The sequence below is a fragment of the Podarcis bocagei genome, assembly GCF_964188305.1.
Source record: "Podarcis bocagei genome assembly, chromosome: 6".
In the NCBI taxonomy this organism is placed as follows: domain Eukaryota; kingdom Metazoa; phylum Chordata; class Lepidosauria; order Squamata; family Lacertidae; genus Podarcis; species Podarcis bocagei.
Genome location: NC_138130.1, coordinates 45,683,330 through 45,705,821, shown reverse-complemented (window position 1 = coordinate 45,705,821; position 22,492 = coordinate 45,683,330). Strand labels below are relative to the sequence as shown.

Here is a 22,492-nt window from a genome sequence, read left to right as displayed (position 1 = left end):
TTGAGATTGGGGTGATTGAGCACAAGGAGGACTGATAAATATCTCACAAGTTTTACAGGCATTGATGAAAGTTTTTTTAATTGCACACAAATGCACAAAGGTTTGGTAAACGTCCCTGTAATGAACATATGTTTTCTTACTTATTAAATTTAGGGTTAGGGTTAGGGTTAGGGTCTAACTCTGGATTTGTGTAGGGTTTACTTCTTAGCCTTTTCTTTTCCCAAAGACCTCTCAAGGCAGCAGAGGTTTAGGAACAGTTTTCATTCTAGATGGACTACTTTCCCAGGTTGATAAGACCCATCTGCCCCATATTATGTTGTTGTTAATTAGACATCCTGAAACCTGGACAAAGTTCCTCCCAGCTAGCACATAGAACACTGTAATTAATATGCATATGTTGATAACTTGCTCTTATAATTTACCATTCCAGCAAGAAAGTGGCATGCAACATTTTATAATACAATAAATAGGAATTATAACCCTGGCATGGGTTACAAAGGGGGAGATGGGGAGACACATTCACCTCTGTCCTATAACAGAAACTAATGAGTATAAGCTGACTTACAGATTGGGACCCTACACACACTTATCTGGAAGTCTGAAATACAATGAGCTTACTCTGGAATAGACATATATGGGTTTGTACTGTCGGCTACTCTGTGAAACTGGAATCTGCACACAGTAGGGTAGTGCTCTATGCCTCTAGCAAACAGAGTTGTGTTCATGGTTCCTGATGCTGGGCTATGAACCATACGTGCAGCATATGGTCCCTGCAAATTGACATGATATTCAATATACACTTTTCTCATTAGTGCTATAAACATATTGCAGTGCAGATGCCACTGTACGGTTGGCTGCAATCCAAACAGGTATGCTCCAGGGCTTGGATATTACCTTTCCCCTTTTGAATGGCAAGCCCATATATCACAAACGGTATTGCAGTTGGTGTGTGTGCACGCGTAGGCTGTTTGTTAAAGAAACTCAAGCCCAAACTTGCCATGGATACAGGGCACTCGTCATGTGGTTCTTTTCATCTTGGCCCTAGATGAATTCAATTATCTCCGGGCTGAGTCCATTGTCTCATGAAGCTCTGGTATAAAAGATACAATGCACTACAGTAATACCATTATTAAATATAAAATACACTCTATACGCTCAAATCTAACAAATAGTAGAAATCCATGCAGCTTGTAACAAAAGTTCACTTTAAAATCTAATTCTTACTTAAGCAAGATTAATGCAATACAGCACATAGTTTGTCTTTTAAAATAGTAACACTTCCCTCCCTTGTTGCAGTCCTCATGAAAATTCCCCTGACCCATGCTGCAATTAGCTATGGGTTCTGGGTGAGGGGAAAGCACCCACTGACTTATTTAATTTGTTTGGCTTGGAAGGAATATACAGTACAGTGGTACCTCAGGTTACATACGCTTCAGGTTACAGACTCCGCTAGCCCAGAAATATTACCTCAGGTTAAGAACTTTGCTTCAGGATGAGAACAGAAATCATGCTCCGGTAGCACGGCAGCAGTAGGAGGCTCCATTAGCTAAAGTCGTGCTTCAGGTTAAGAACAGTTTCAGGTTAAGAACGGACCTCCGGAACGAATTAAATACTTAACCCGAGGTACCACTGTAACTCCTTTCCCTGCATGCTGGGAGCCTTATGAAAATTGGCTCCATCTTCATTAAATAAGCAAAAACCACTGATGTGATTGCCAGCTATGCATTTAGCATCACATGTAGTTAGGCTGTTACTTATGAAAATTATGTGACAACTAGTTTGGGGGAACTCCAACACCCCCCTACCCAAACCACTAAGCTACCTCATGCATGGAGACTGTTGAAAAATGGGACAGATGCTATGCTAACAGAATCCCTATCCTGTTCTAAGCACCTACTGTAATTTCAGAAAACCACACTCACAACATGGCACAAGGTGAATGGACTGGTCAGGGCAATAGAATCCTGGTAGACCACCATGCCATCCCTACATCCCTCAGACTGATCCTGCTTCTGCCCATAAAAACCAAGTAGACATAACTTAGACCAATTTACCACACACAGACTGACTTTATTCACTCTCTGTGACATGCACCAGGTAAGCATGTTCATAAATTGCTAGCAGTTTCAAATAAACTCCAGTTGATTTTTTAAAACACTACAATCAGACCAGATGCTACATGTAAATAATAATTAAAGAAAGTCCAGGGAACTTCCTCAAATGATTTGTTATTAAAAATGCCAGATTGTACAAACAGCTAACTCACCCAGAAATACCACCAGTGCAACCCAGTGCTAGGCACGTATATTCAGAAGCAAGTCCACTGAATTCAATGGAATTTATTTCTAGGTAAGTATGTTTAAGATTGCAGCCTTCATGTATAATTCCAAACTACATATAAAGCATCCCATAAAACTAATTGTGTAAAAGGATGACATAGATAGATTTGGAAAAATAACCCAGCCCAAGGACAAATTTGCTTTTCTCTAACATCAGTTCTGAAATGTCAAAACAGAAATGCCTGGGATATCTGATAAGTAAACCCTGCTTCCTTCTGATTCATTCTGGCTCCTTTTCAATTCTTTCTAGTTTCTGTCTCCCACACTGTCTTCTGACTCATGAGCTCAAATTCTGAAAGCTATGGCCTCTAATTTCCCACCAAATAATGTGGGAAAGGTCCTATTCATCAGAGATGGCTAACCCTTGGGCTAACCCCCTGGGGTTCACATGCTAGCAGCCTGTGAGAGCAGAATGCTGCCCAGCATTTGATCTGATCCAGCAGCGCTCTTATGATGGCAGTGGCAGTAATCGCCCCACTTGGTACTTTTTTTCACAACACTGAGATAGAGAGTGGCTAGTGCTATGTTGCTTTCAGCACCCCCACCCATCCCTGCCATTGCTGCCAGCCTCTGCACAACATCTGGTAAGCAGGGGGTGGGGTCTACCAGGGTGGTACTGGATGATGGCATGCGGCAATACTTTGGCAACTGTGGTACTGTGTCTTCATACTCTTAGTATCTATACTTTGGCAGACACCTTTTATTAGGTGTATACTGAAAAATGTTGATTTCTAAATAGTGTTTCCAGAGTACATTTTAGGCCTTTCAAGCTAAAGGTAACATCTTCACATGTTATTTAACAATCCTAGCCTCTATAGCCTTTGTTAGAAAACAGCTGTTGTACATTCTTCCAAACAGTGGCTGTCAAGGTTGAAACTAACATAATACCAGTGTCCTCCTTTTCTAATCACAAAGTTATTCACAGTAGAAGCTTGACATTTATTTTCTGTAAATAAATTTGAGATAGTTAAAAAGGGGAGTGATTTTTATAGAACAGGCTTTTTGTGTCTTGCCATCTGCTTAAAAATAAATAAACAAAGTAGCTTATATGTTCAGGAAGCTTTTTCATTGGCTTTCAGATTTCTGTTAAACCTATGAGATGTAGATCGGTTAACATATCTTAAATGCAGAAGAATGTAGTTTCAAATATGATTCCCAAGGTGTTGCTGTGATTTTACAATAGCTATATAACTAAGAAGCTAAACATAGTAACTAAAACATGAATACAACTGCACCAATTATTCTGTGCATCTGAGGAGGGGAGTACTTCATCTAGTGGATTTTCTTGGTATTGCAGTTAATGTTTTAACATTTTCCAAGAAACCTCATGTGAAAAATGCTTACATTTAACATGCCACCCAAAGCGTTAGGTGATAATTGGAGAAATATATTTGCTGCAGAAAAATTACACTGTAGATTACACATTACCTTATTATAAAAATTCATATGGAAGTAAAATATAAAATGGATTAGTTATGAGAATAGCTACCAGGTACTGTCCTTACAGAACATGACAAATCTTAAAAATAAACAGCAAGGTAAACAAACTCTTTCTTACATGGTTTTTTAACATTAATTCATCCAAGTGAGATTTTGAGTTCTGCCAAACTCCTGGATAATAAATCTTCATGCTACAAAGTATATGTAGAGGCATATCCTGGTACACACATAATTTGGCTGTTGTTTGTGTATCTGAGACAAAAGCACCATGAAGCTGAATGGAGCTCATAAACACCCCCCCCCACTACCTTACAATACTGTGTCTTTATTATTTAAATAATAAATAAGAACACAGAGGGGCCCCTGAACCTAAGCACTTTGGTAGCAGCTGTCAGAGCTGAGCGATGGGTAGCAGGTTTGAGATGAGATGGGAATTGGGAGCCCTGGGACAAGCCAGTAGTCAGGAATGAAGAGGAACTAAGAACCAAAGGACAAACCAGGAAGCAGGAGCAAGCCAGAAGTTAGGCCTGAAAAGCAACCAAGGAACACATCAGAGGACAACTTTGTTGCTCAAGGAAGGATTAACTGCAATCCTCTTGTACTACTTCCAGTCTAGGAGGAGCCAGTGGCCAACTGGTGTGGACAGGGTCAGTCCAGGACTTGAGAAGCTCCCACCTGAAGTTGTTGTTGTTGTTGCTATTATTATTACATTTATTATCTGTCCTTCACCAGGTCACAGAACTTAGTGATGACATAGGACTGCTGTCCACAGACCCAAGCAGCTCCTGACAAAAGCAATGCAGTGTTGACAGTGACAAGCAGCATCTGCACTCACATGCAACACACAAGCAAGTTTATTATATCTTTAATAATAATAATGATTCTCCAGCATACTGCAGGGTTCATTCTTTCTGCTACCCCATCCCATTCTGGTTCCTTCTTCCATTCTGGTGCCCAGTACACTTTACTAAATAGGAGGCATGATGATTACAGCAAGGTAGAATTTTGTTTGTGTAATTAAATGACAGTGATATGGAAAGTATTTATGAGCAACTAGTACATCTAGTCACTAGTACGTATTAGCAACTGATCTTCCTTTGCATTGTTGCTCGTGTCTACAGCATTTTACTGTATTGTGTGCTTTCTCCAATAAGTATGCGTTCCTAGGGAATTTAAACAGAAAAAAAAGATGTATGAATGCACCTCCTATTTAATTCATGCTGTTTTCTGACACAACATTCAATCCTCTTCTGCAATGTGTGTCAAGTGGACTTCAGGCTTCTGGATCACAAATGCTTTTCAAAAACCAAGGGACAAATAAAAAGAAAAGATTTATTTAGAAGAAAAAACTGTAACTCCTGCAGTACAGCAAATAAATCCTAAGCAGACTGCAAAGAGCTCCACAGGTATTTCTTCAAACTGCTGGCCTAACTAGGTGTTAAAGGGGACCCACAGCTGCCACTAACTCAAAATGTCCCTTCATGTGCTTCAGTAATGTCTAGAAAAGTGTCACATGTAGCACATCCACACACACACTACACACACACACACACACACACACACACACACAGAGTATAGTAGTGTGTATATATATATATATTATATCCACACACTATACACACACACACACACACACACACACACACGTACACCCAAAGAACTGTTAAAGCACATGACTTTTCTCAAAGAATCATGAGAACTGTAGTTTGTGGGAACTGTAGCTTGGTGAGGGTGAAACTAGTCCCTAGGTTCTGGGATGGGGGAATCATGGGCCGACAGAAATTGCAGCAGGCTGCAACAATCAAACACTTAATTGTGGCTGTGTTGTGTAGTTCAGACGCTACTAGCCCTTCATGTTGTTCTATTTCCACAATGAGCTACTTGGAGAATCACAAGATGTGTAAGCAACTCCTACAAGCAGGCTGCTACAAACAAGTTCAGCACTCAGCAGCAAGAAGCCCACCCCCTTTTTTCATTGCTGGTATTCCTTTCAAAAACAGTTTGCTATTACTGAAGTGTCCAGAGTCAGCAAAATCTTTTATTTCTGCCAGATAAGCAAGCTTTCTCTTGCCCTTCTGTGTCTTTCCTGTTCGTGTGTCACGCACTTCCTCCTCCCGTCTGATTTTTCGACTCTCTCCCTTTAGTTCCACACGTTGATTCACTGTCGGAGGTTGTGCTAAGCCGAGCAGAGCAGGTTCGGTTATGGGAAAAGTCCTTGCCAAAGCCTGAACAACCTGTTTGTTTTTGCCTCCCTGTTCTGCATTTTTGGTACAGACGTCTCTGAGGGAGCTGGGATTGTGAGTATTCACTTTTAACTATAATTGAATGGGAGGCATATTGCAGCTGAGTTTACTGTACTAAGAGCTTTTTGAGGGGAGTGTATAATCTACTTGTACCATCAAGTGAAAACGTAAGATTATTATTTTTATTTTTTATTATGTATTCAATTTGTCTACCACCCATACCTGTAGGTCTCAGGGTGGTTCACAACACAAAAGTTGCAATATACGAAGCACAAAATACATAATAAAAATAAACAAAACAATTAACAATGCTTATGTGTATACACACTAACAAACTATATGTTCCTCAATGAAAGCCCCTAAACAATACTCCAGCCCACAAATCCAAAAATCCTGATGAGTATATGATATTTTACAACAATTTAAAACAACCCCACCCTCCAGATAAAAGAGCACCCACCCAAGTTAAAACCTCAGCTTGCTCAAAAAATAATTTTAACATAAGGGAAGAAGAGGCCCACTGGGTCAGACCAAAGGCTCAGCTCTAGTCCAGCATTTTGTTTCCCATAAGAGCCAACCAAAAGCCTATGGGAAGCCCTATAGTAGGATGTGTTTCCATGGGCGTAGCCAAGGGTGGGTGGGGGCAGTTGCCCCCCAGATCAAGTAAATCAATAGAAATAACTAACTGACCAATCACATAGGTTCTGCCCCCCCCCCAAATCCTGGCTACGCTCATTCCCACTATGGTTCCCCAGTCCTTGATATTTACAGGCATAGATTACCCTGGAATCAGTGCTTTTTTCTGGGGGACGCAGGGGTACACATACCCCTAAACATTTTGTGAATCTAAGTTCTGCCTCATTGAGGAGGGGTAGTATTTCAATATGAGTAGGAAAACGAGAGTACCCCTAAACATTTTTTTTTTTAGAAAAAAAGCAGTGTCTGAAACTATATGCATAATTGTAGAAGCTTCTGTGGCAATCCTTTAATTACCATTGAGAAAGTGAGAACTGTGTGTATGTATGCATTGCAAATTGCATGGGGCTGCCAAATCTTTGCCAATCTACTGCAAATTATTCAGAGAGCTACTGGTAGATCCCGATCACATTTCCCTCCACTTATAGAATATCATGGAGTGCCTGGCACTGAGTTTCATTATCACGGTGTAATATTTGTATTCATAGTTTTGTAGAATTGTGGAGTTGGAAGGGACCATGAGGGTCATCTAGTCCAACTCCTTGCAATGCAGGAACGTTTTGCTCAAACCCATGACCCCGAGATTAAGAGTCCCATGCTCTACCAACTGCGCTGTTTGGCACACTATGTTTGGGCTGTTCTGAGACAAAGTATTTTAGTTGATTTAAACACAGAAAAATTATAAGAAAACAACTTTAGAATCAAACTATTATTTAGTCTTATCTGAAACATCTGGGATATGTATAGAGCATAGCTCTGAATATATATATATATATATATATATATATATATATATATGCCTTCTAATTGCTAGATTCTCTGCAAATGTTCACTATTAGGAAAACTTTAACTTGCTCTAGTTCAGCTAGGTGAATCCCATGACTTTCCTTTACTTATATTTGGTAGATTAAAAAGGTTTAAAAACTGCTATCTGAAAACACTAAACAGTAGACCGGGGGGGGGGGCATATCTAATTAATCATTTATTCACAAAGCATTGAAATCCCAATGCATTGAGACAATGCTCTTCATCAGGAAAAACTACAAAAAAACATGTAAAAAAGAAGATGCAATGATTCCTGAACTGTCAGACAGAAAGGTGAAGTGATATGATGGGTAGTTAATTCTCTAATTGCTTTATCTTAATGACAGATCTGTTTTATCAGTCACTTACAATATATAGGATTGTCTGATTGATAAGCCTTAGGCATTCCTTCTTGATATATTTTCTTTTAATACAAAAAGTTGATATGAATGAGGCTTTTCAAGTTAATTCTTGTTAATTTTTTTTTTTAAAAAACAGTCCAGCACCTTTATAGCATCAGTTCAAGTGGAAATTAGCATTCAGAGAAGAATCCTGAATGAGAACAGCTAATCTCTTTTGTTTGCTGCATTCTCAAAGTAGACACTTTATATCTGAAGTTAAATACTATAATTATTCCAGACCTTTTCCTTCACAAAGAGCTCAAGCTTTTATTTCAAGCATATTTGCAATGGAGAGGGAGAAAAGAGATAAAATTGCAGTCATTTGCCTACTGACAACTCATAGAATCATAGAGCTGTAGAGTTGGAAGCAACCCTGCAATGCAGGAATCTCAACCAAAGCATCCATGACAGATGGCCACCCAACCTCTGCTTAAAGGCCTCCAATGAAGGAGAGTCCATAATCTCCCGAGGGTGTCTGCTCCCTGTTTAGTTGGAATTTCCTTTCTTGTAACTTGAAGCCATTGGTTCAAGTCCTACCCTCCAGGGTAGGAGAAAACAAGCTTGTCCATGTGACAGCCCGTATGATATGATTGTTGTTGTTTAGTCGTTTAGTCGTGTCCGACTCTTCGTGACCCCATGGACCAGAGCACGCCAGGCACTCCTGTCTTCCACTGCCTCCTGCAGTTTGGTTAAACTCATGTTAGTAGCTTTGAGGACACTGTCCAACCATCTAATCTGTCTCCTCTTTCCCAGGCTAGATGTACTCAGCTCCCTCAACCATTCCTCATAAGGCTTGGCTTCTAGACCCTTGATCATCTGGGTTGTCCTCCTCTGCACACATCCAATCCAGCTTGTCCATATCCTTCTTAAATTGTGGCACCCAGAACTGGACACAGTATTCCAGGTGTGGTCTGAACCACCCCGTTCTGGGCTGGCATGGTGGGAGAGGAATCCAAGGCAGCAGGGCCAGAATGCTGAAGCAACCAGCTTGGCATCAGATTCTCAGAAGCAGCAGTAGCCTCAGGTGTTCATCCTGAGGCTCTCAGCTATTCCCTTCTATTGCCGAGTGGTTTCTCCTGGGCTGCTAATCTGGCCTGCTGTTTCAGGTGTGATGGAGGAAGCTATTGCATCACCAGTGTTTTAGGAAGATAAAATTAGCATTCCAACTGGCTTCTAGCAGTGAAATTGGGAGGGGCTGTCATCTTGTCCTTCACCTCAGTCACCGTGTCTGGGGCTGGTCCTGTAGTGCAAAGATAGTTCCTAAAGTGCTGCTAGAGATGTAAAGGTAAGGCTCACAAACTAGAATTGCCTAATAGGCAGCCATTGCAGTTGCTGCAGAGCTGGCTACATACGTTCTTTCTTCCTAGTATTCAGCTGAGAGGTAAGTCATGTTTCACACAGCATGGCTGGGACTTGGTTTTCCAGCCCAGATGCAGATGTCAAGTGTTTTCTCATCAATCTCTTTCCCAAGAACTAGTAAAGCACCTGGCTGAGTCTAAGGTACAGTAGCAGCTGGCAACTCCACCAGCTTGATGCTGCCACCATGGGGGCAAAACATGGGGCTCCATTACAGTGGGGGTGGGGTACTCAAATGGAGGTGCACAGCACCCAGATTGCAATGCAAGCTTCTATAATATGCTAAGCATATTTAATTGGAGAATACATGTTTGCTGTTATCAAAAGGCATGAAAGAAATTAGTTACGCCTTATTAAGCATATCGTCTCAAGCAGAAGCATTACCCTCTGGAGGGAGTCTCAATGGCACTTTGATGTCGGGTATCAAACCAGTAAGAATGTGGCACCTGCTCTAGGAGCAGAATCAGACGCAAGGGAGCTTAACTTTTTATTTTGTTTCTTGGTGTGGTATTTCATTAACGCCTCATCAAAGCCTCACTTGAATACACAGTGTTTCTCTTCCATCCGAGGTTTACAATTATTAAGCACTTTCACCTGAGGTTTAAGGGAAGAGGGATTAAAAAAAATTACACTATTTTTAAAAATGGCCTGTAAGAAATACTTGTAATATTTTGAAGGCCAGGATTCTAGCTGGACAATTGAGGGGGGAAATATGATATATTCCTCTTGCTCTAGCACAAGACCAATGAGAACATTTTTTGTTCTATAGAAATCTAAACAGATTAGATTTAATAGATTGGTGTGCTAATCACACGAACTGCAGACAGACATATTTATTTTATATAGTGCAATATTTATATACCTCCTTCATACGTCAAAATTAAACTAAAAATGCAATAAAATTCAGAATAAAATAGCACCTACCTTGTCATTGGCAGGTAACTAGTATAATTTAACTAGTATTAATGGCTAGCAAAGGCCTCCAAGAATAAAAGTGTTTCTCAGCAAGTGCTGAAATTACGTTACTTTATGTGCTTGCCTCAATTTAGTGGAGTGGTGGTTTCTTGGGAAGGACGCCACTACTGAAGAGGCCCTTCCTCTGGTCATTTCTAAGATACCTCTGCACGTTGCAGGACATATGTCTGAGTCATATGACAAAGCTAACATGTGGTGAATTACTGCTTTAAATTCATCCACACTGGAACTACTCTACATGGTGAATTACCACCATACAGAACCTCCCATTTTCACGTCTTGTCATTCATCTACTAGTTTCCTTTATCCAGCATGATACGAAATCCAGCAGAATTATCACCCAAAATCACTGATGTAACTACAGGCTTGAGAATTATGGCTAAGTACCCACTATACCTTTCAAAGTACATTGGAAGCACAATCTTTCCCACAGAGAATTCTGGGTTCTGTGGTGTTCCCTTAACAGAGCTAGAATTCCCCACAACCATTAACAAACCATTCTTTGAAGGTAAAACAGTGCTTTGAATGTGTTTTAAGCTCATGGTAGAGACAGTGGTCCATTTAGAATCCCCAACAGTGGTTAATCCTAGAGGTTTTGAAAGAACAGCCCAGGGTGCTTTTGGAGTGTGTTAAAACCAGCAATAATCAATGTGATCCACTGCCGGTATGAAGAGGATGAATTTCCTTTGGGTCTCTTTAAATCTTTGTCTTCTAATTGTGGTTCAAGCCTCTCAGTTTTTCACTTATGAGAAAGATGCAACACGTCCCCCTCTCCCCATTCATGCTTTTATAGCATATTCCCCACTAAGTGATAGATCTATGCTTATTTCTCAGTGTTTGAGAACTAGTAACACTCTGAAGCGATCATCCTCCCTGCACTGACTCTTCAGAGAAAGTGCCTCAGGCAGTTCAAGGCCTTCATTTTAGTCGAGACTTTGTAGACGCCATCTGCTCCACGTGAACTCATTAATGAAGGGCTCTTACCAAAGTGTCCCTTAGTGCTATCTTGAGACTCACTGCCTCTTCAATATGCTCCTAAAGCTACTACTTTGGAGCCACCTACAGGAAAGGGCATATGTAGTCAATAGCAAAGGGCACTTTCAATGGGTTTCTTACTGTGCTATTCAGTGAAGCCCCCGCTGTTGCTTGGTAGCCTTCTGCTGAATTAGCTGGGCAGTTTACATTGTGAAAAACTAGCTACATAAAGATTCTTGCCTGGCTAAAGCTGGACAATTAAGCAGACAGGGCAGCGGTTTGATTCTTTAGCCATTGAGTGTTTGGCATGCTAGGAAGTCCAATTGGAGGGCACATTGACAAGGAAATAGTAGATTCTCAAATTCTACCATCTTAATAGGAACAATACTTACTTTATTCACTTCTTTTGCTTTTGCTTTTGTTTATATCTGATGGGGGAAACGAAGCTAGATTTCTGAAACTCAAGAGCACAATAAAAGGCTTTGTAAATAAAAGCCTTTGTTGTATACAGATACAGTTTCCTATGGGCGGCTCCAACTATTTGTGGTTTGCAACACGCTTCTGCAAAGGTAAGTCCTGTCTAACCTTTCAGAGTTCTTTGAGAGTATGGTTTGAGGTGATCCAGGACACATTATGTACTGGGCTTTCAAATAGTTTTTGATAGAAGTTCCTCACTGAAGGCTACTGAGTAAATGTAGCAGTCATGGGATAAGAGGACAGGTCTTCATGTTGTTGTTGTTGTTTAGTTGTTTAGTCGTGTCCGACTCTTTGTGACCCCATGGACCAGAGCACGCCAGGCACTCCTGTCTTCCACTGTCTCCCGCAGTTTGGTCAAACTCATGCTGGTAGCTTCGAGAACACTGTCCAACCATCTCGTCCTCTGTCATCCCCTTCTCCTTGTGCCCTCCATCTTTCCCAACATCAGGGTCTTTTCCAGGGAGTCTTCTCTTCTCATGAGGTGGCCAAAGTATTGGAGACTCAGCTTCAGGATCTGTGCCTTTTAACTAATTAAAAAATGATCTATAGTTAGGGGTGAACAGTGAAGTGGCCAAATTTGCTGATGACATCAAATTGTTCAGGGTGGTAGAAGCTCCAGAAGTATTACTCCGCATGTCACCCAATAAAGCTGAATGTTGGAAGAGTCAGGACAGACAAAAGGAAATAGTCACACTAGTTAAACAACAAGATATGGTAATGTCCATCAATTTGTATGGTTTTAAAAGGGATTTAAACAAATTTATGGAGGATAAGGCTATCAATGGTTATTAGCCATGCTGACTATGTATCAGAGGTGTCATGCCTCTGAACACCAGTAACTGGAACTGGAGGTTACTGACAAGGAAAGAAAAATTTGGGTCACAGTGGATAGCTTGAACAAAATGTTGACCCCAGTGTGTGGAAGCTGTAGTGGAATCCATGTTGGGAATCATTAAAAAGCCAATATTCTAATGCCTTTATACAAATTTATGGTGTGTCCACATTTGGAATACTGTGTACAGTTCTGGTTGCTGCACCTGAAAAAGGATATTGTAGAGCTGAAAAAAGGTACAGAAAAAGCACAGCCAAAATGAACAAGGGGCCAGAGCAACTCCACTATGTGGAAAGCTACAATGTTTTCAGTTTTCTTAGTTTATAAAAAAACAGGAGGGCAGTGTCATGATAGAGATGTATAAAATAATGCATGGTGTGTTGAAAATGAATAGGGATAAAGAATTGTCTCACCATACTAGAACTTAGGGTCATCAAAATAAGCTGAATGTTGGAAGGTTCACTGGTATATTGCCTTGTCGATCACGATGTTATTTCAATACCGGTATTCATCAATATGGCGATTTATTGCACAGCCTTAGTGTACTATTGTGCTCATGTCCTGCTTGTGGATTTCCTGTAATCCAGTTGACCATTGTGAGAACAGATTGGTGGGCCAGAGAGGCCTTGGTCAGAACTAGCAGGGTTCTTCTTAAGTTCTTATGTCTTTTTAGTGGGTCATGTCATCCATGGAAATGTGTTACTGCTTTCTCTACTCCACTGTGAGGAGTACTGTTTCATCCATCTTCCTACTTCATCTCCCTAATATCACTCCAGCTATTTAAATCCTATATCTCTGACCAAACGAGTCATTTCCACAGTTTCTATTTTTGGGGGGCTTGTATTGATGCTTTTGAATTATGGTGCTGGAGGAGACTCTTGAGAGTCCCATGGACTGCAAGAAGATCAAACGTATCCATTCTTAAGGAAATCAGCACTGAGTTCTCACTGGAAAGACAGATCCTGAAGCTGAGTCTCCAATACTTTGGCCACCTCATGAGAAGAGAAGACTCCCTGGAAAAGACCCTGATGTTGGGAAAGATGGAGGGCACAAGGAGAAGGGGACGACAGAGGACGAGATGGTTGGACAGTGTTCTCGAAGCTACCAGCATGAGTTTGACCAAACTGCGGGGGGCAGTGGAAGACAGAAGTGCCTGGCGTGCTCTGGTCCATGGGGTCATGAAGAGTCAGAAACGACTAAACAATAGCAACGTATTTCACCCAGTTGTTCACTTATTATTCATGTTGTGCCACATCTAGTTTCTTTGGACTTGCGTGTTCCCCATGCCATCCTTGGATTGCCTCATATTCCCAGACACAAATAGGGATTCCTTATGCTTCTACTATCTTATTCTTATCCCAGGGTTATTTTCTACCTCTATCTCTGCTGTGTCCATTCTTGACTCTTTATAACATCCCTTTTCTCTTTCATGTTCCCAGTATTTGCACAAGTTCATTTTTGTAACTGTAGGAGGAAGGAAATTGCCTTCAGCCAGCGATGCTGGAGCACAGTTGAAAAGGGACTTCCACTACTATTATGGCCAGCATTAACCATGCTGGAAACTTGCCCTCAAGTAACATCTGCCATGACCTAATATGTTTGTTTTTGTTTTCTTTTGGAAATGAATACAAAAAAGTTATATTTAAGGTTAGATGCGATATGTTTCTTGACTCCTATTTAAAATTACTAGGTTTTTTAATCTGTTATAATTTAATTAAGCTACAATTGACACTAGAAAGAGAAAAGGGTAAGTTTCAATCAGAAGTGAAATGCAGAGGATTACAACCATCATATATACCAAGGTTGTGCTTTAAATTGCTCTCATGTGTCTGAGAATAATTCATCAGCACTATGGATGAATACACACTATGTGGACAGAATGTATATTATCTGCAAAAAACCACCCTTGAAAAGTACTGTTGGTAAACATATTGGGATTAAAAATAGTAACTAATGGACCCCCCCTACATATGATTTTGTATGTTTCTTTAATATTTCCTAATTTGCTGGTCTCTTGGGTGATTTAGACAACAATGTTGCAACCCAGCAATATTTATTTATTGTTTTATTCCTCCTTTATTCTCAGAAGAGATCACAGGGCACCTAGCAACATGAAATGATACAACAATACAAAACAATTAACACATCAGCCAAACAGTTTCATTAAAATAAAAGCAGTTAAAATATCTGGTATGGGTCCAAACACCCATGGGCATAGCCCGGCTTCATGTTGGCGGGGGGCTGGTGGGGCAGAACCTCAGTTAGTTAAGTATTTTTATTGATTTGCTCTTACTTTATTTAGGGGAGGGCAGCAAACACTGGGCAGGGAAGCATGTTGTTTAAGCTGCAGAGCTAAGCAAAATGTTATTGAATAAACACTGTTGGCTCCTTGTGTCACCTGACAGCAGCTTAGTGAGAATTGGCTGCCAACTCCTAGGGGCTGAGCCCTTTTGCACACCCAATATTTTGGGAGGGGAGAGGGCTGGGGCTCCCTAATGTCTGAAATAGTCAGGAAGTGGAGGAGGCCAAGGGTGGCAACAGCCGCATTGAAACCACCTGTTGCTGCATTTGACTCTGCCCCGGCTCCTCCCGACGTGCGCATTATATCATGATCGGCTCCATCCCAAACTCCTCTCGCAAGTTGGCGCCTCTGATGATAATACGGGCTTCTGGGGAGGGGATTGTGGCTGATTTGTTTCTCGCTGGTCGCTTTGCTGCGCGAAGCCATGGCTCAACCTGCACTTGTGGCTTAGTTTCCCCAGACAAATTACGAGTTGTAAACCAAGAACAAGCCTTGTTTACAGTTGATGGTTAGTGAACCATGCAAAAGGTTTAACAGCCTACATTCCTAATGCTTCACTGTGCTGCTTGACTTTGTGAGTTTAAAGTCTACTACTGGGGTCTCTCTCCAGCCGGAGAGTTGAGTTTAGCCCTGTGTTTCTAATCTAGGCACCAAGGCTACAGGGATTCATATTTTTCCTCCCACATATATTTAACCCAGGCTGTTGTGGCTGCTTGGAGCCCAGTAAGACCAGCACCGGAAGCTAAACGCCTGATCCTCTGCAGCATTTCCCCTTTGCTTCTATCAGCCTTCGCTGGGGGAGAGACAAGGGAGTCAACTGTGAATCATCTAGCCTGGTAAGAAGACCCCCCCCCCCCGAACTGCATTTATTTCTTGTCTTTCAACATTCGTTTTGCTCTGTACTTGCTCATTGCATTTAGATTATTTATTATTATTTATTTTCAATTTGTGTGCAGAAGGGCAGTTTTGTATGTGTATAGGTTCTGTGTGTGGAGAGGGGAGAGTGATTAAAAACGTGGGGGGGGGCTGGAATAGGATCATTGACCCCATTTCCCATTTCTGTGCATTTATTGCACATGAATTTCAGGAAGTATGAAGATGGCTACTTTGTGGGGCTTACTGAAACGAAAACAAAAACCGTGTTCCAAGTCGTTTGCTTCCATATTGTGGTTGCCAGACATCATGAGGTGGGGAAATAGTGCTCGGTAGCTCAACTCTGTGAAGTAGCCTAGGATGCCTGTTACTCACTGGTAGAATATTCAACAATGTTTTCAGTTCTTCAGGTGTTACTTTAGTCTCTCACCTGTATATGCCCCCCCTCTGTTTTACGTAATCCATCTAGAAATGAAATAATATCTGTTCTTTGAATTAAGCAAGAAATTCATATTGGAGAATGGTACAATTACATTTTAGGTAACATGAAGGGCACATGCAAGATGACTAAAAGTGGGAAAGAGCCTGTTCTGCCCATCAAAGGCATTATCTACATTGTCACTGAGAGGTGAGGAGAGGTCAAATTGGTAGTTCCTTTTGAGGAAGAATGGCTAAGGTGGTACATAAGACAGTGGCACATAGAAAATTGTGGAGTTTTTTGCCTGTTATTTATTGATTCAGAGAAGTGGCCTGCAGATGGCACTGTTCACTAACTGTACTCTTTCTTTAAACCCAAACATGACATCTGCATGTTGTTTTGCTAAAATTATTATTATTATTATTACTATTTCCCTTGGGATATATTTACTTTGTGCATCCTGAATGACAACTGGAAAGTAGAGTGCCTTCGATATGAAGGAGGGAAAAGGGGAAAAAACAACTCTTAATAATAATAACTACAACAACAAGAACCTAGATCTAGTGTTGATTTTAACAGCTATGTGTATTGCATTAGTCATGCTGTTGTGATGGTATACTTCTAAGGGGGCCAGTAGGAAAGTGAAACAGTGCTCCTACACCTTGCTATTATGCAGAAGAGAGAAATGCTGGGAGGCACAACTTTTCTCTTTAAAACAAACTATGCTTGTCAAAACTGCTTCTTCTGTACAGCTATCAAAGGTGCAGAAGCCCTGTGTGCTTCTTTGTTCAGTGGCAAGGACTTTGTGGTGCAGTCATGTAGGGTCCACTTCTTTTCCTTCTAAAAGGGGCAGGGGTTTGGGGAAAATAAACGAGAATCCTGTTTATGAACCATATGAGGTCTTAGAATATATTCTTTTTTTCCAGAATGACTTGTGATATCTGGGAGAAACATACCGTGAACCAGAATTCAGACCCAATGAATTCAAAGCATGGGGCTATTTCTAGTAGTGTGGGGGCATCTGAGAGTGGGGGCAGGTGGGGGAGTAAAGCAGCCACAGTTTTCTCAATGCGCACCAGCACTCTTGCTCATTCATGCTTAGCTGTGGTTTGGCTTAACATTTATGTGTGAATGAGCCCAAAGTATTTCAAAATCCACCCAGGACAAAACTCTACAAAACAAACTGTAAAAACAGAACCATTAATGTGTTGTGTTCTAACTCTTAAACTTAGTCCCGTGTCCTTTGCGCACAAAAGTATCTTGCATGGTTTCCACCACACGGTTTAGTTTTGAACATTTCTTGGTTCCCCATCTTTCTGGGCATCCTCTTCTTCAATCCAAAGTTATTGTCGGCCTCTGTCTGTCTTGAGAGACAATGGAGTGCGCCTCTGGGGGTGAAGTCAAACTGCAATGTTAGAAACACCAAAGTGACCTCTCTGGGACGTTTTCTTAGTACACTCACATCAAAGAACAAAAGGCTATTTCTAAAGAAAGAGTGGCCTCTGCTGACTTCAGCCAAAACAAACCAAAATGGCAGGAGAAAAGGAACTTGCATAATATTGGCTATGCATAAGATTTCCCAAGAGTAATTTTCTGAAATGAAAACACAAATGCAATAAATCAGATGGGGAATCCTGTGTAATACAGCACAGGAAGAGTAAAGTGTTGCTTTTAAAAAAAGAATACTGTGAGGTAATTGCAATGAAATGTCTCATCTGTTTATTTCTCTATCACCACTTTCCCTTTCTCACGCCTTTTGATTTCACTGCCCCAATGTTTTCTTAACCCTTCAGTAGCTCTGTACACAGCTAGTGCTTGGGGAGATGAGATGAGCACTGTTCTTTTTAATACTGACAGCTTCGTCTGCAGCAAACTCTGTAGCCTTTAAATAGCATTTACCCAGGGGCACACCATCTTATACTTGGCAGCTTCTTTAAAAGCCAAATGTAAAGGTGTATGTTGCTCCCAGATCTATAGCTGCTGCTGCTTCTCCTTTTAAAAAAATAAGCACAAATATGTTGGAACAACCAGATACAAATGTTATTGAGTAGAACAGCTGATCAAATTGGATTTTTAACCATGTAAAGTTAGGGACAGGGAATTGATAATGAACCTTTGATAATTCATGGCATATTTAACATGAACTATAGTTGATAGCCTGATAAAGTTGATAGTCTTTACTTGGACTTTGTTATTTTAACTCATGTGCAACTACTCATTCTACGTGCCTATTTTATAGTTTTGCTTTCCCGCTTTTATTTTTTTGTCTGTTGTCATAACTGTTCTCTCTGTTTTATATACATTATAAAATGAGATAATTAAAAAAACTTTACTGGAAACACTGATGTAACGTGTAAAAGCAAAGAAAAAGTAATTAACTATATCTGAGCTCCATCTGGTATTGCTTTCCAGAGAACTAGGGGAAACAATAAGAACTACTTGTCACATTATATTTTTAAAGGCAAAACTGTTGGTGTTTTTTTTTTTTTTTTTAGTATAGGTGCCATGTCTGGAGTTTTGTGGAAATGTATTTTGAGAAGCAAAAGGCATATTTAATAATGATATTGTGTTTTCCTTCGCAGTAAAATGCAATCACAATGCCACCTTGTACAGAGCAATCATGCAAAATGCTGTTTGGGCTTTAATAGTTACTGTTCCTTTAGTTAAATGCTTCCTGCTTAAAGTATGTGCACCATTTATTACTTACTACCTCCTCAGCTTGAAGGGGATTTTTGATGAAGTGCCACAGCAGGAGCTCATCATGATTTTTATTTGGCTACCTATAGCACAATAGCAGTATAAAATAATGCCCCCCTTTTCCTGACCTTATTGTTTCATTCTTCCATAAGAAGAAAAGCACTATTTATTTATTCATCTGGTTTAATGTTTATTTTAGAAAGATTAAACCATAGGACTTTTTTCAGTCCCTTTGCTGAAAGCTACCTGGGTCAAACTTGATTTTTGAAGTTTGTAAAATTGATATTATCCTGAGCTGTCCTGTATATATTGGTCAGTGCTTTCTACTGCCTCCTTCTATTGTACGTGTTCCCCTGCAGTGAGCCAGCTTCAGAGATTCACCTGACAAAGAGGGAAACAAGTAAAATAAAATTAATCCTCTTTCTGGATGATGCATTGTTTAATATCCAAGTTCAAAATACCTCAACACTCTCTACCTGCTAAATGAGTCAGTGTAGCAGTTTTGTCATCTGTAGATTTATTCCAGTTCATAAAGTAGCTTGCTTTCTCTCTCGTTTGCTGAAACAGGCTGTGTCTCTCAAATATATGCAGCATGATGTATTAGTAAGTGACAGAAACCACCTAGCTGACAACAGCCTCCATTGGCCCAAGTGACCTTTGCTGTCTCAGTGCTTGGCATCTGCTTGAGATAAGGGGATCTATAATTAACATAATTATTCATGTTCCCATGACTGTCCCTCTATTCTGGTCACAACGTCCTTCAGTATCTGGAGAAAGACTTAACACAAATTCAATGGATTTCTAGGCCTGAAGGTTGTACTTGCTGATGTTAGGAGGATGTGTATTTTCTCCCAGATGACTGAAGGTCTGAACTTCTACACATGGTAACCGTAGAGAGTGATAACTGTGCCACCAAAAGCTAATACAGCAGTAGAGAAAACCCTGACTGATTGTCTAAAATGTGTTGAGTAAACAAGAACCCTTGGGGGATAGTTGGAAATGGCAAACAGCCCTGTTATGTCCAAACCCAGGCTCACGGTTCAGCTGCCTCAGATAAACTATGAGCTGTTAACCATAGGGCCGATATTGGTTGCAGATCATTGTTTGTCTGGAGAGAGTCGAACCATGAGCCTGAGTTCAAATGACACTGTAAGCCAAACCACGGTGTAGCTTAACACAGAGCAGCAGCAAAATGATCAGGAAGGATAAAAGCAGCTGCAATCTGCTCTTCAGTAGCTTGCTTGTTGATGTTAAGCCATGGTTTGGTTTAGCATTATGTGTGAACCGCCTCACTGTTTGTCAATGAATTATCGGGTGACTTACCTGTATATTTGCCTGTCTCTACTGCAAGCTCACCTTTGGAAATGCGGCAATAAAGTGTTTAATAGGTATTGTTTCTGTATGAGAATCCACTGCCCCTGAGACGTTTACCTGTTTGATTTTTCAGATTTGTTTAACCTTCCTTGTACTAGGCAAGCAAATAATGTCAAGGTCAGCAGACTCGAAAGATGACAGCAAACTATAATTACAGTTCAGTAAACAGGGACCGTTAGCATGAAGCAAAATACCACAACTCTCTCCCACGCCTTTCCAAGGGACGCACAAATATAAATGTTGAGTAGGAGGATTGCACATAAATAAAATGCACGCTGCTGTTAAATTCCTTAACTACTTCCGCAAGTCTATAAATTAAACAACACAATTTTTATTTTTATTTTAAATTACCTGAGTCGCATTAATTCAGATTAATATCGGTGGCTGGCATTTCAGTTTGAGGGGTGGGGCATTTGAAAATGATCACAGAACAATTAAAATCAAAGTGCTTAACGTAGAAAGACGTGACTTATTACCTCCCTTCACACACAGTCTGGAAATGCTAACTTGACCCTTGAGAATTTGCTCTTCTCTGAATAGCTTTCCTATCTTTTCTCCTGCTGGCAATGACATATTGATTTCTGTGGTATTTAGCTAAAGGTACTAGAGCTCAGGTTATGCTGGGGGCGTGGCATTTAAACTGATGTGGACTCATCAGTGATGTACAAACTTGCTTCACCTGAAATATCTACAGTGTGCAATATTTTTCTAGGTATTACTGAAATATTTACAGTATAATGCAGGCATCAACTTCTTCGATTCAAATATTTTCAAAAATCAATATTGTATTCTACTTTTGACAGGGCCAGTTTACTAGTTAGACAGGGACAGAATGTTTCTCTTGTTGTTTGCTTGTTTTTATGTATTTGTTTTTACATTAATATCCCACGTTTCCTTCAAGGAGCTCAGGGAGGCATATGTGCTTCTTCCTCTCCCCATTTTATCCTCACAACAATCCTGTGAGGTAGGTTAGGCCGAGAGATGGTGACTGGCTGAAGTGAGCTTCATGGCCAAGTAGTGATTTGATGTTCCAGGTCCTAGTCTAAGATTCATGGACTAAGTTGAGTGTAGACTGAGATAGCATGGATTTGAAGCAGGGCCTTGGGTGATGAATTACAACATGGAATAGATCATGCTTTAAGATCTCAAGTATGGAATCATAGACTCAGTAAGATTACTTTGAATCTTCTGAGTAACTGATAAAATGGCCCCAGTTCTGCTTGTGCTCCAGAGTCAATGCAGGTAGCTTATCTGGCAGGTGATCTGCTTAGTTTTAGATACACATGTCTGCTTTACCATTGATATTGCCTTCATAACCTTTCTTCTAACAACATCTAATTAGTCTTGCATATTAAAAATGGGTTAAGCATCAGATGAACCTTTTAATTTCCTCAAGTTCCAAGCTGTTACTCATATTATATCATCTTGGCCCACCTTTAATAATTCCTCCTGATCTTTTACATTATTACCCTGGTACTTAAATGTGGTCCTCCTATCTACTCTTTGTGATCTGTTCTCTAAGCTGCACATACGCAGTTCTTTAATTTTACTTCCCAGGTCATAGCCACTAAGCCTTTTATCATTTTAAATTCCTCCCTTTGCATTTTTAAACAAACTTATCAATGTCCTTTTCTACATTCTGAACACTCAGAAGTGTACAACTCTTAATCAAACAGGAGAAAAGGGGAGAAAATGACCTAAAAATTTGTAACTGCTATTTTGTGATGATTAGTCTCCCAATTACCATAACTACTCTTTGATTCACAACCTTCTCAGGCTACAAACAATACCTACTGAGATGTAAGTCGTATTGAATTCAGTGGGGCCCTCTCCTAGGTAAGTGGAGGTAGGATTGCAGCCTTAAACAGCAGTACTTCAATTTAAGGCTGTTTTCATAAATAAGCTTTGCCCTCAAAATACTTTTCTTAATTGTGTTGTTCTTATGATGATCTGAGTATTCATTAAAGCAACCACAGCTATTAATGTAGAAGGCTCAGTCGGATCACGGGCAGATTGCCTGTGGTGTGTGTGCTACTAGTGGCACAGTCAATAACATTTTGTGATGTATCTGGGTGGAAGAAGGATGTTCTGAAGGCCTGGCTATAGCATTAAGAAAGATTGTGCTTTTACCTATCTCTCTCATGCTACATTCCTGTCTCCTCTGCAGCTCGATAGACTAGAATGTGTCCCATGTGCAGACTTGTAAAGGTTTGGATCTCTGCATGATGTGGTGAGCCACAGATTGAAGCAGCTGCAGTTTGGAGTAGTTAAGTACCCTCAGGCTCTGAAT

The 22,492-nt window shown here is 40.4% G+C and overlaps 1 long non-coding RNA gene across 3 annotated transcripts in view; it reads left to right on the top strand.

The window, feature by feature from the left end:
* Positions 1 to 5,809: 5,809 nt before the first annotated feature.
* Positions 5,810 to 22,492, top strand: part of LOC308589032 — a 94,431-nt gene continuing 77,748 nt past the window's right edge. The window contains exons 1-3 of one of the 3 annotated variants that reach the window (XR_014009038.1): positions 5,816 to 6,076; positions 11,741 to 11,798; positions 15,540 to 15,676. This is a non-coding gene — a long non-coding RNA (uncharacterized lncRNA). Of the gene's footprint in view, positions 6,077 to 11,740; positions 11,799 to 15,539; positions 15,677 to 22,492 lie in introns of all 3 variants that reach the window. The other 2 variants (XR_014009037.1, XR_014009039.1) reach the window with 2 other exon arrangements.